The sequence below is a fragment of the Desmodus rotundus genome, chromosome 6 (genome assembly GCF_022682495.2).
Source record: "Desmodus rotundus isolate HL8 chromosome 6, HLdesRot8A.1, whole genome shotgun sequence".
NCBI classification, from domain to species: Eukaryota; Metazoa; Chordata; class Mammalia; order Chiroptera; family Phyllostomidae; genus Desmodus; species Desmodus rotundus.
In genome coordinates, this window is record NC_071392.1 from 107712228 (window position 1) to 107724861 (window position 12634).

The following is a 12634-nucleotide window of genomic DNA, read 5'->3' on the forward strand; positions in this document are numbered from 1 at the left end:
CTATGTAGAGCACAGAGGACTTTCGGGGCACTAAAACTACTCTATATGATACTGTAGTGGTGGATATATGCCATTAGAAATATGGCCAACCCTTAGAACGCACAACAACAAGAGCGAATTATAATGTAAACCACAGACTTTGGGTGACAGTGACGTGTCCATGCAGGTTCATCGGCTGTAACAAATGTGGCGCTCTGGTGCGGGAATGTTGGCAATGGGGGAGGCTGTGCATGTGTAGGAACAGGGGCGATATGGGAAATCTCTGTGCCTTGTGCTCAATTTTGCTGTGAACCTAAAACTGCTCTAAAAAAATCTATTCAAAATAAACTAGTCTAATTTTAATAATACATTTTATTTAACTCAATCTTTCAAAAATGTTAATATTTCAACATGTGATAAAGATTATTAATGAGATATTTACATCACCTTTTTATAGTAAGTTTTTGAAATCTTGCCTGAATTGTATACTTAATAGCACATCTCAATTTGCACTAGCCACATTTGAAGTACTCAATAGGCTTATGTGGCTAGTGGCTGCTGTATTAGACAGAGCAGGTCTTCAAGACTGAAACCAGAGCTCGCCTGATTCAAAGCCCTCAATTGTTGACCTCAGGGCTCTCCTGCTCCCTGAGCACTGTAGTAATACAGAAGGAAGGGAGCTTGCAGACTCCCTCTTAATCCTGTGGTGTCTCACACTGCCTGGCAGCCCAAGTTCTAGACTACCGCTGTCCAGTAGAAATACGATGCGGGCCACATGTGTGATTGAAAATGTTTTAGGAAACACATTGAAAAAATAAAAAGAAACAGATGTAGTTAATTTGAAGAATGCATTTAACCCAGTATATCCAAAATATTATCTTAACATATATCTATCTAATATTAAAAATTATTAATGAAGACATACAGACCAGTGAAATCGAATAGAAAGCCCAGATATAAACCTTCACACATATGGTCAAATGACTTTGACAAGATTCAATGGAAAAAGGATATTCTTGTCTTTTCTTTTTTTAAAATTTATTTATTTTTAGAGAGAGGGGAAGGGAGGGAGAAAGAGAAAGAAGGAAGCATCAATGTGTGGTTGCTTCTCACATGCCCCCCTTGGGGACCTGGCCCACAACCTCCACATGTGCCCTGACTAGGAATCAAACTGGCAACTCTTTGGTTCGCAGGCTGGCACTCTATCCACTGAGCCACACCAGCCAGGACGGAAAAAGGACAGTCTTTTCAACAACTATTGCTGGGAAAACTGGATATCTACATGCAAAAGAATGGTGTTGGACCTTTCCCTTACACCATCTATAAAAATTAACTTAAAATAGATCAAAGACCTAAATTTAAAAGCTAAAACTATAAAACAAAAGAAAAGGGAAAAGCTTCATGACATTTTTTAAAAATCTTCACCCAAAGATATGCTTATTGATTTTTAGGGGGAGAGAGACAGAGAGAGAGAGAGACAATGAGAGAGAGACAGACAGACAGACAAAGAGAGAGAGAGAAACATTGATTGGTTGTCTCCCATATGCACCCCAAATGGGGATTGAACCCACCACCTAGATATGTGCCCCGACCGAGAATCGAATCTGCAGTCTTTTTGGTGTCTGGGACGATGCTCCAACCAACTGAGCCACCCGGCCATGGCAGCTTCATGACATTTGATTTAGCAGTTATTTCTTGGCCATAATACCAAAGCAAGGCAACAAAAGAAAAAAATAGATAAATTATATTACATCAGAATTAAAAACTTCTGTGCTTCAAAGGACACATTCAATAGCGTGGAAAGCCAGCCCGTGGAATGGAAGAAATTACTTGCAAATCATATGTCTAGTAAGAGGTTAATATCCAGAATATATAAAGAATTCCTACAACTCAACAACAAAACACAACTTGTTAAAAATAGGCAAAGGACTTGAATACACATTTCTCAAAAGAAGTTGTATAAATAGTGAATAAGCACATGAAAAGATGTTCACTATCACTAATTATTAGGGAAATGCAAATCAAATCCGCAACAAGATACCACCTCACACCTGTTAGTATGGCTACTGTTAAAAAAAAAAACCCAGAAAATAACTAATGTTGGCATGGATGTGGAGAAATTAGCACTGATGCAACTTTTATGGAAAACAGTATGGCAATTACTCAAAAAGTTGAACATAGAATTACTATTTGATCCAGCAATTCCGCTTCTATGTAAAATTTATTTATTATTTTTATTGCCTTTTTTCCATTACCATTTACCTTCCTGGGTAAAACTTTACTTCTGGGTATATACCCTAAAGAATTGAAAGCAAGGACTCAGGGAAATATCTGTACACACAGGTTCACAGCAGCATTTTTCCCAATAGCCAGAAAATGGAAGCAAATGTCCATTGATGGATGAATGGACAAATAAAATGTGGCAGATACAGTACAATGGAACATTATTCATCCTTACAAAGGGAGGGAATTGGCACATGAATGAACCCTGAAAACATTGTGCTAAGTGTAATAGACCATCCACTAAAGGACAGACACACTGCGTGCTTCCACTTATATGAGGCACCTAGAGTGGTCACATTCATAGACAGAAAGCAAAGTGGTGGGTTCCAGGGGCTGAGGGGAAGGGAATGAGTGCTTGTTTAGTGTGTACAGAATTGCCGTTTTGCAGGATGAAAAGAGGCCTGGAGATGGCTGTTGGTGGTGCTCACACAGCTGTGTGAGTGCACTTAGTGCCCCTGAGCTGTCCACTTAAAATGCTACCAAGGTAAATTTCACGTTACGTGTATTTTACCATAGTATTTTTTTAAAGCCCCCTCCTTCTAAAAAAGATGTAAGTACTTCTGAGACCATAAAATTTCAGATGGGAAAAGAGAAAAAGAAAGGAGCCCTGAGGAAAGGGACTAAGAAACAATGAGAAACTGCCCAAAACTATAAGCATGCTGATTTTAAAGGATAGCTTAAAGGTGATCTGAAAAATACTGGGTCAGGGTTTCATCCCACTGCCGGCAGAGGCCAGGCTCGTGGGCCGCCTAGAGCCGGGACTCTGGGTCCCAGGCATGAGATTTCTGATTGGGATTGTTCAAATGAGTCTTGGGACGCAAACCCCCAGTGACTTCTTAAAGCAAATCACTGGACGACCAGCTGTGATAAAATGAAATTCTGGACCGGATTATCGAGGGGTCCTGGCTTGCCTGGATAGCTACATGAATATAGCCTTGGAGCGCACAGAAGAATGTGTAAATGGGTGCATTTATTTAAGGAGACAATGTGTTACACATAAGCACACAGAAGAGAAGGTTATGAAGACATCAAAAGTACAGTACTTTTCATACTTGGATACATATTTTATGAGATTTTTTGGTTCTTTTTGATATAATTTGTCATATTTCCTAAGAGCTGGTGATTTTTCACTAACATGTGAATAAAATGTATAAAATTGTGGATGTGATTGTAAAGAATTTTTTCATATTAAAGTTTTAGTCATTTTCTTTTACCTCTATGTTAGTGTGCAGAATGCAAAAAGAATTTAAAAAAAGATATAAGAGCAGCATTTGCTCTGTTCTCTTTAAATAAAGAACTCTTTCCTATTAAAATATTATTGAGCCCTGGCTGGTTGGTTCAGTGGATTGAGCCAACCTGTGAACCAAAATGTCACTGGTTCAATTCCCAGTCAGAGCACATGCCTGGGTTGCGGTGCAGGTCCCCAGTTGGAGGCGAGAGGGAGCCGATTGATGTATCTCTCACACATCGATGTTTCCCTCTCTTTTTCCCTCCTTTCCCCTCTCTCTAAAAATAAATAAAATCTTTAAAAAAATTATTGAGCTATTTTACATTCCTTTTCATACTATGTCTTCAACCTAGTGTGTATTTTATCCATGTTGTACATCTCAATTTGGACAAGCCACACTTAAAGAGCTAAACAGCCACATGTGGCTAGTGGCTATTGCATCAAACGGCTGATGTGTAGACTCTTCTGATTGGGGTAGGAAGCCAGCTGAAGTTCTTTAAATCAAGCAGTGACATGAACAGATCTGTTTTTGAGTATGTTGACTCTGGTGGCAATGTTGGAAACGGGAGCCTGAAGGGTTGTTGCAGGACTCCAAGCCAGAACTGATGAAGGGCCGAATTACGGTAAAAGACCCAAGGATAACGCCAGGAGTCCTTGCCTGTGGCGTACTTGCCATGTGTCAGGCATGGCGTTGCACTCCTCACATCCATATCTTAATTCGTGCAACAACACTGAGAGATGAAGCCTGTTTTCTCCACTTACAGAGGAGGAAATGGAGACAGAGAAGGCAGAAGCACCATGCCTTGGGTGTCAAAGCTCGTAGGTAGCAGAATCAGGATATAACCCAGGCCTGTGTGGCTCCAGAGCTTAAGCCCTTAACCATTGGATGGTGTCTCACAAAGATGGAGACAATAGGTCAGATTTTTGAAATATTCTTAGATTTATAGGATGTGATGACAGCTGGGTAAGGGGAAGACATGAGAAGGCTGCATAAAGGATGCAGGAGTGATGGAGATCGGATCTCTTGCTTGGGAATGTGTACAGATGGTGAGAAGCGAGATGGAGATCTAGGCAGTAGAACAGGACAGCTGAGTTTTTTGTTTGCTTATTTTGTTGTTTTTTTTTTTAAATATATTTATTGATTATGCTATTGCAGTTGTCCTATTCCCCCCCCCACTCCACTCCATCCTGCCCACCCCCCTCCCTCCCACATTCCCCCCCTATAGTTCATGTCCATAGGTCATACTTATAAGTTCTTTGGCTTCTACATTTCCTACACTATTTTTACCCTCCCCCTGTCTATTTTCCACCTATCATCTATGCTACTTATTCTCTGTATCTTTCCCCCCTCTCGCCCTCCCACTCCCTTAATGACAACCCTCATGTTCTAGTTGTTTGCCTAGTTTGCTCTCGTTTTTGTTTTATGTGTGGCCGTTAATAACTGTAAGTTTGCTGTCATTTTTATTGTTCCTATTTTTGATCTTCTTTTTCTTAGGTAACTCCCTTTAACATTTCATATAATAAGGGCTTGGTGATGATGAACTCCTTTAACTTGACCTTATCTGAAAAGCACTTTATCTTCCCTTCCATTCTAAGTGATAGCTTTGCTGGATACAGTAATCTTGGATGTAGGTCCTTGCGTTTAATCTTAGGTAATGTAATTATGATGTGCCTTGGCGTGTTCCTCCTTGGGTCCAGCTTCTTTGGGACTCTCTGAGCTTCCTGGACTTCCCGGAAGTCTATTTCCTTTGCCAGATCGGGGAAGTTCTCCATTATTTGTTCAAATAAGTTTTCAATTTTTTGTTCTTCCTCTTCTCCTTCTGGCACCCCTATATTTCGGATGTTGGAACGTTTCAAGGCGTCTGGGAGGTTCCTAAGCCTCTCCTCATTTTTCCAAGTTCTTGTTTCTTCATTCTTTTCTGGTTGGATGTTTGTTTCTTCCTTCTGGTCCACACCATTGATTTGAGTCCCAGTTTCCTTCTCATCACTATTGGTTCCCTGTACATTTTCCTTTGTTTCTCTTAGCATAGGCTTCATTTTTTCATCTGTTTTTCGAATAGATTCAACCATGTCTGTGAGCATATTGATAACCAGTGCTTTGAACTGTGCATCCAATAGGTTGGCTATCTCTTCCTCGCTTAGTTGTATTTTTTCTGGAGCTTTGAAGTGTTCTGTCATTTGGGCCTTTTTTTTTTTTTTTTTTTTTGGTCTTGGCGCGTCTGTTACTTTAAGGGGCGGAGCCTTAGGTGTTCACCGGGGCGGGGTAATGCTGGTCGCAGCGCTGTGACCCTGTACGTGGGGGAGGGGCCTAGTGGGAGCAATGGCCGCCCGCCTCACTCTCCTCCGGCTTTCAATCTTTCACTCCGATACCCACAATCAAACTGGGCCACTCTGGTGCTGGTTCCCGAGTAAGTGGGCCCGTGCACACTCTAGGCCCCTGTGGGTCTCTCCAACCACCTCTCCTATGAGGCTGGGAGTTTCTCCTGCTGCCGCCCCAACCCCCACGGGCGTTTTCAATCAGAGGTTTGAGGCTTTATTTCTCTGAGCTAGAGCCCTGGGCTGCGCGGTCTGCTTTGCTGCCCGCCGTTCGTCTGGTTTATCTGTGGGCGAATGTGGTGCTACAGGGTGCTACCCGCTGCTCTGCCTGCCCCACTCTCCGCCACTCTGAGTCCGGCCCTCTGGGTTTATCTGTGCGAATGTGGGGCCGCAGGGTCTGCTAGTGCTCGGACTGCCTGCCCCGTTGGTCCCACACTCCGCCAGTCTCAGTCCCGCCACAGCCACGCGAGTCCTCTCCACCCCGGTGCCCGTCTCCGCCCCTCCTACCGGTCTGGATGAATGTTTATTTTCTATTTCCTTGGTGTTGGTCCCCCTTGCTGTTCGATTCTCTGTCAGTTCTGGTTGTGCGAGGAGGCGCAGTGTGTCTACCTACGCCGCCATCTTGGTTCTCCAGTGGTCTATCTATTTGCTTATTTTGTTTAGGTTTGATTGTTTTGTTTTTGTTTTGTTTTGTTTTGAGGGGTAAATGCCAAGGTAAGGGAAGGCAGAAATTATGTGCATAGCTTTTAAAAATCTACAGGGGCCAATGGCAGTTAGAAGTGATGCATTTGGAGCTTGGCAGATAATTCAAGCTTAGCAAGGGTAATTTGGAGGTCACTTGGGTACAGGAGATTGCAAAGTGCTGGGCAGGGGTGAGTTTGCTCACTTGTGGAGAGCTTTTAGAGGCACGAGTCTTGACCTCCTTTGGGGCCTAAATGACTTTGAGACTCGCCAAGGAGTTGGAGAGAGCCACTTGACTGTTGACCTTGGTGCAAATAGTTTGGGCAGAATGGGAGGATGGAATGGAGCCTTCACTGTGCCAAAGGCTGATTGAGCAAGGAAGTTAAATAAGTGGGGCGGTAGAGGCTGGCTCTGTGGGAGAGGGCCCATGAAGGGAATGATTTCTATTCCCATGAAAGTTAAGTGGTATTTTAAGTAAAGTCAGATGAAATTTTATTGTCCAAGGTTATCACAGAACCACCACCACCAGAAAACCAACACATAATATTAAATCAGCCTTTTGGTTTAAAAACCAATAAATGTAACTTTTACCTAATTTATGATGGTAAGCACGTCACATCAGCGCTCGTATATGCCATCAAGAGAAGTCCTTAGAAACTTTTTATTTAGGCTCCCAAACTCTCATAGAAAGAAAATAAATACGCTTACCAGTTTGCACCAGAAGTTACACCTCCCCACACTCTCCTGAGGGTGTCAGTGGTGAGTGTGTGTGTATACGTGCATGCCTGTGTGTGCACCCTCGCATGTCTAGGAAGGGGGTCGAGATGGGAATGGGGGACATGTACTTTATTCCTGGCTTGACAGTGGTCGTGAAGAAATAGTTATTGGAGTTTTATGTTTTGCACAATCATAGCCACTCTTTCCCGCAGTGATTGACTTCACTGCTTTATAGACTAGAGAAGGCTCAGGTGCTGAGGCCTATTGTTCCTCCCTACCCCTGGGTGACCTTGGCACCCTAAGGTCCCTCAGGACATAGCCAAGCACCCCCAGAGGCCCTCAGTGCTGCGTCTTCCATCTGGTGCTTAACACCTCTGTTCTGCTGCCCCTCAGGACAAGGGTGTGAAAGTGCCATGATCCTAGAGTTCTGGGAAGATGTGGAACTTCTTCGGATCAAATCCAGTTGGTCCCTTCAGTTGGGCTTCATTAGATTGGAAGTGGATTTGCATGGAAATATCCTGGCTCTAAGTCACAAGGCTGATAAACCCAATGAATGTTTGTTATCTTACTTGTGATGGGAAGCTAATAACTTCTTGATGAAGTACTAACAGCATTCAAAACATTACTCATAAGGTGACATTATTAAAATTGTCATGGGCCAGCTGAGGCAGTGCCACAACCCTGCATCGTTCTGGGGCACTGGACCCTAGTTTTCTACAGCTCAGTTCTGCTCAGGTCTGGGCCAGTGTCCCCCTCTGGGTCAGGGACCTGGAGATTTTCCAACAGAGAGAGATGGAAAGGCTTAAGAGCTTCCTTCCCTTCTTGACTAGGAAATAAATTCAAAATCTGACCTGTGGAATTCACCTAAAAATAGAGGATCCGTCCTGGCCAGGTAGCTCAGTTGATTGAAGCACCATTCCATACCTCAAAAGGTTGTTAGTTTGATCCCCGGTCAGGGCACATATGGGAGACAGCTGATAGATGTTTCTCTCTCCCTCCCTCCCTCCCTCCCTTCTTCTCTCTCCAAAATCAGTGAACATATCCTGGGTGAAGATTAAAAAAATAAATAAATAAAAAAACCTGGAGGACATCTGAAGGGACTAGGGAGCGAGCTTGAGAGGGAGATAATTTTGTAACAAGAGCAAAGAGGTGAAGACTGGTGGGACTCTCCTGGCATCATTGGATGTTGGGAAGCTTAACAAAAAAGTGATGTATACCCCCCAAAATTGAAAGCAGGGTCTTAAAGAGATATTTGCACACCCGTGTTCATAGTAGCATTATTTGCAATGACCAAAAGATGGAAGCAGCCTAAACATTCACCAACGGATGAGTTGATAAAGAAAATGTAGCTTATACAATGGAATATTATTCAGCCTTAAAAAAGGAAGGACATTCTGTCACATGGTACAGCATGGGTGAACCTTGAGGACATTATCATCAGTGAAATAAGCTAGTCGCATAAACACAAATGCTGTCTGATTCCACTTATATGAGACATTAAAGCAGTCAGACTCTTAGATACAGAAAGTAGAATTGTGGTTGCCACGGGGGAAGGAAGGGGAAAAAAGGGAATTGTTGTACAATGGATATAGAGTTTCAGTTTTGCAAGGTGAATAGAGTTCTGGAGACTGGTTGTACAACAGTGTGCATGTACTTAACACGGTTGTACTGTACACTTAAAAATGGTTAAATGGCCCTGGTTAGTGGGGCTTAGTTGGTTGGAGCATTGTCCTATACCCATAGGGTTGCTGGTTCAATTCCCTGTCAGGGCGCATGCCTGGGTTGTGAGTTCAATCCCCGATCCAGGCGCATACAATTTCTGGGCTGGGTGTGTATGGGAGGCAAACAGTCGATGCCTCTCTTATGCATTGATATTTCTCTTTCCCTTTCTCTCTCTCTAAAACCAATGGAAAAATGTCCTCAGGTGAGGATAAAAAAATTTTCTTAATGGTTAAAATGGTAAATTTTGTATGTGTTTTTTACCACAATTCAAAAAAAGCGAACAGGAGGAAGTAGCCAGTTTACCTTTTGCTATAACTGTTAGTTACTTGTCGTTCTCCAGGGACCAGCCTCTGAGTGGGAGATGGCGGAGGAGGGAGAGCAGCAGAGTAACTGTGACTCAGGGAGTGCTTGCTGTGCACCCGGTGGCGTACTGTGTCTTCTTGTGCGCGTCGCATCACGTCCACTCTAGGGGGTAGGCATCGTTTTCTCCATTTTACCATGGAGGAATCAGATGGTGAGAAATGAAGTCATTTGCCCAGGAATACACAGCTTGTAAGATGAGGGCTCTTGGATACAAACCCAATTCTGTCTGATATTAGCGTTCTTAACCACATGCTCAGCTCCCATTTGTTCATCCGTTCATTCACTGAAAATTACATCGTGTGTCAGGCACTGTGCCGGATACTGAGGGTACTGTGGACATAGGCCCTGACTCTGCAGAGCTAGCCAGGGCGAGCGACATTAAGCAGAAGCAGCAGCAAATAAAGATCCAGTGATGAATTTGCATAAATGTAGAGAAACAGTTAGGGTGCTGTTATAGAGGACAACTAATCAGTGTGGAGGTTGGGGACCAACTTAGATATTTAACATGGGTGTTCAGAGAAAATCTCTCAAGGGCTGTGGTTCTTAGGGAGAGAGGTGTTACAGACATGGCAGGGTCTCGGATGCCATCACCGCTGAGGCCTCTGGGAATCTGCAAGAGCCTCATTGGCCACTGGCTGTGATCCTGGGTGGCATGGCTATAGTAAAGAACGAGAAACTGAAACATCTCCTTCTTAGACAAGAAGGTAGACTTCCGAGAGGCAAAAGGGAAGAAAGCCCGGAATTCCTCTATCAGAATTGTAAATGAGTGTGTGAAAATGTGTCCTCACATGGCCTCGTGATGAAAGAACCCCAGTGCTGCCAAATTCCTGCAGCGCTGCCTTGTCCCGCTGGGTCTCAAATTTCTCATCTGGCTAGGGAGGAGAAGAAAACAGAACTGCGACTCACATAGATTTCTCGTACTGTTGTAGTGGTCGTAGAATGATTAAAACACTTTCTGTTGAATTCTCTGGTTGGGCTACCTTTGAGTGCTTGTTCAGTGCTAATTGCCACATTTTGAGAGCGACGTGGACAAATTAAATGTACTCAAAGAGCAGGTCACTAGGGAGTGTGGAATGAGTTCAGATGGTTACGCTGCAGAGGTGACGGTGAGGGAGGAAGTGACGACCATCGACCCTGTGACAGGCTGATGTATGGAAGGAGAGCGGGCGGATCACACAGTGAACAGAGCTGACTTGTTTGGTGTCAGTTCAAAGGGCAGCTCTAAAACCTGGGGATCGGGTCCAGCTAAGAGAAGAACTTTTAAGTTGTACGTGACACCGAGTCTCGGACCATGGAGATGCTCAAATGGAGGCGGGATAACAGGTTGCTGTAGGATGTTTTAATGGGGAAAGAGGTTGCTCTGCATGGATGATTGTCCCTTTCCTCTGTCTTGGATGTTTCTGAGTTATTTTAGTGCTCTGCATGTAAGCTGGAGGCAGATGGGATATATATAGTTGCGCATGTTATATTTAGATGTAGCTGAAGTACCCACATGTACCACTACAGAAGTTAAACCCAAAGCCTGTATTAGAAGTTTGAATGTCAAGTTCTACTGGTATTCTACCCTGGTCACAGGTCCTTTAAGGACCTTTGCGTCCACCCCATTTAGCCACGCACCTTTTCACTTGTTGCTCTTTATAACAATCCACACACTTTGGAAAACATGCCAATGTTTTTTTCCATTTATATATTCAAATTTTAACTTTTTGTTTTGAATACATAGCACCCTCACATTGTTCAAAATTGTGAAAAGTTCACAGGGAAAAGCTTGCCCGTTTCTGTTCCCCCTCCCCGAGGTAGTCGCTGGTTTCTTGTGTATTTGTCTAGAAGTATTTTAAGTGTGTATGTACATAAGCACAACTATATGTTGCTTTTCAAAAATAAGATGCCAAGATATCTTGAAGATTAATCTGTAGCAATATAAAAAGTGCTGGTCCATTTTTCCCAGGTGCATACTATTCCATTCCCATTTGTGGACAGTTAAGTTGTTTGTGGACAGTTAGGTTATTTCCAATCCTTTGCTGTCACAGTGTTGACAGTAGGTAACCTTATACATGCATTAACGCACACGTGTACAGGTATATCTGTAGGCTACATTCCTAGAAGCAGACTTGCTGAATCAAAGGGAATGGGCATTTATAATGTTGTTAGCTATTACTATATAGTTCGCAATAGAGGTTTTATTAATTTTCACTCGTGCAAGCAGTGGGTGAGAATACCTTATTTCCTCAAACCCTTGCCAACTAAGTATATTGTCAAATCTTTTGAGCTTTTCCCAAGTAAGTGAAGGAGAATCGAAGTGATTTTAATGAGTATTTCTCTTACTGTGAGTGAAACTGAGCATCCTTTCTCCTGCCTGAGATCTTGATGGGCTTTGCAGTGAGGCCATTGAAGAAGGTCATCAAGGCAGACTGAGCCTCGGAGGAGGGGGAGGAGCGCTGTATTCCCCCGGGAGAGCCAGAGAGCTCCTTTTTCAATGAATGTGCTTGGGAGGTGCAAACAGGCCCACTAGCCTTCAAGCTATTTAGCCTGTAAACTCTCTGGCCCACTGGAAAAATTCAATTAAAACAAAACAAATGTGATTCAGAAGTAAAACCACATCCAGAACAAACCACTTATATTGCTTTTAAAAAATTTTTTAGTTTTAGACAACACACTCACAACTATCAACAACTGAACCTAAAAAAATCCCCAAAAAAACAAAAACTAAGCAAACAACTAGAATGGGAACAGAATCACAGTAATGGAGATCACATGGAGGTTTATCAATGGGGAGGGAGGGAGGTAATGAGGGGAAAAGGTACAGGGAATAAGAAGCATAATAGGTAGGCACAAAATAGACAGGGAGAGGTTAAGAATAGTGTAGGAAATGGAGAAGCCAAAGAACTTCCATGTGCAACCCATGGACATGAACTAAGGGTGGGGGCAATGCTGGAGAGAGTGGGGATGCAGGGAGGTGGGGGAGAAAGGGGAGAAAAAAATTGGGACAGCTGTAAAAGCATAATCAATAAAATATACTGTTAAAAATTTTACTTTTAATTAAATGAAGTAATTTGCTTTTGTACTTGGAACAAGATTTAGGATGCAAATACATTTTAACAGAACATGTTTAACTTTGGAAGGAGCTGTTGCACACCTCTGAGGACCTTGCTTCTGACTAGTTGGCTTTCAGGGTATCCTGGGTTTGCTCCCAGGCTCCCCTGTCCTCACCCCCCTCACCCTCTCCACCCTCCCACCCCTTGCCGTATTTTCTGTTGGTTCAAGCCGATTTTGGCAAAGACCAGAGTCTTTTCCCTGGCACATTGGCATTGTACAGCCACCCCGCTCATTAGCAGCCTGAGCCCT

The 12634-nt window shown here is 43.2% G+C and overlaps 1 protein-coding gene and 1 pseudogene across 3 annotated transcripts in view; both read left to right on the top strand.

Moving 5' to 3' along the window:
* Positions 1–12634, top strand: part of ZHX3 (zinc fingers and homeoboxes 3) — a 107006-nt gene that overhangs the window by 69423 nt on the left and 24949 nt on the right. The gene's annotated exons all lie outside the window — the stretch shown is intronic.
* Positions 2636–3285, top strand: LOC112303787 (U6 snRNA-associated Sm-like protein LSm6 pseudogene; annotated as a pseudogene).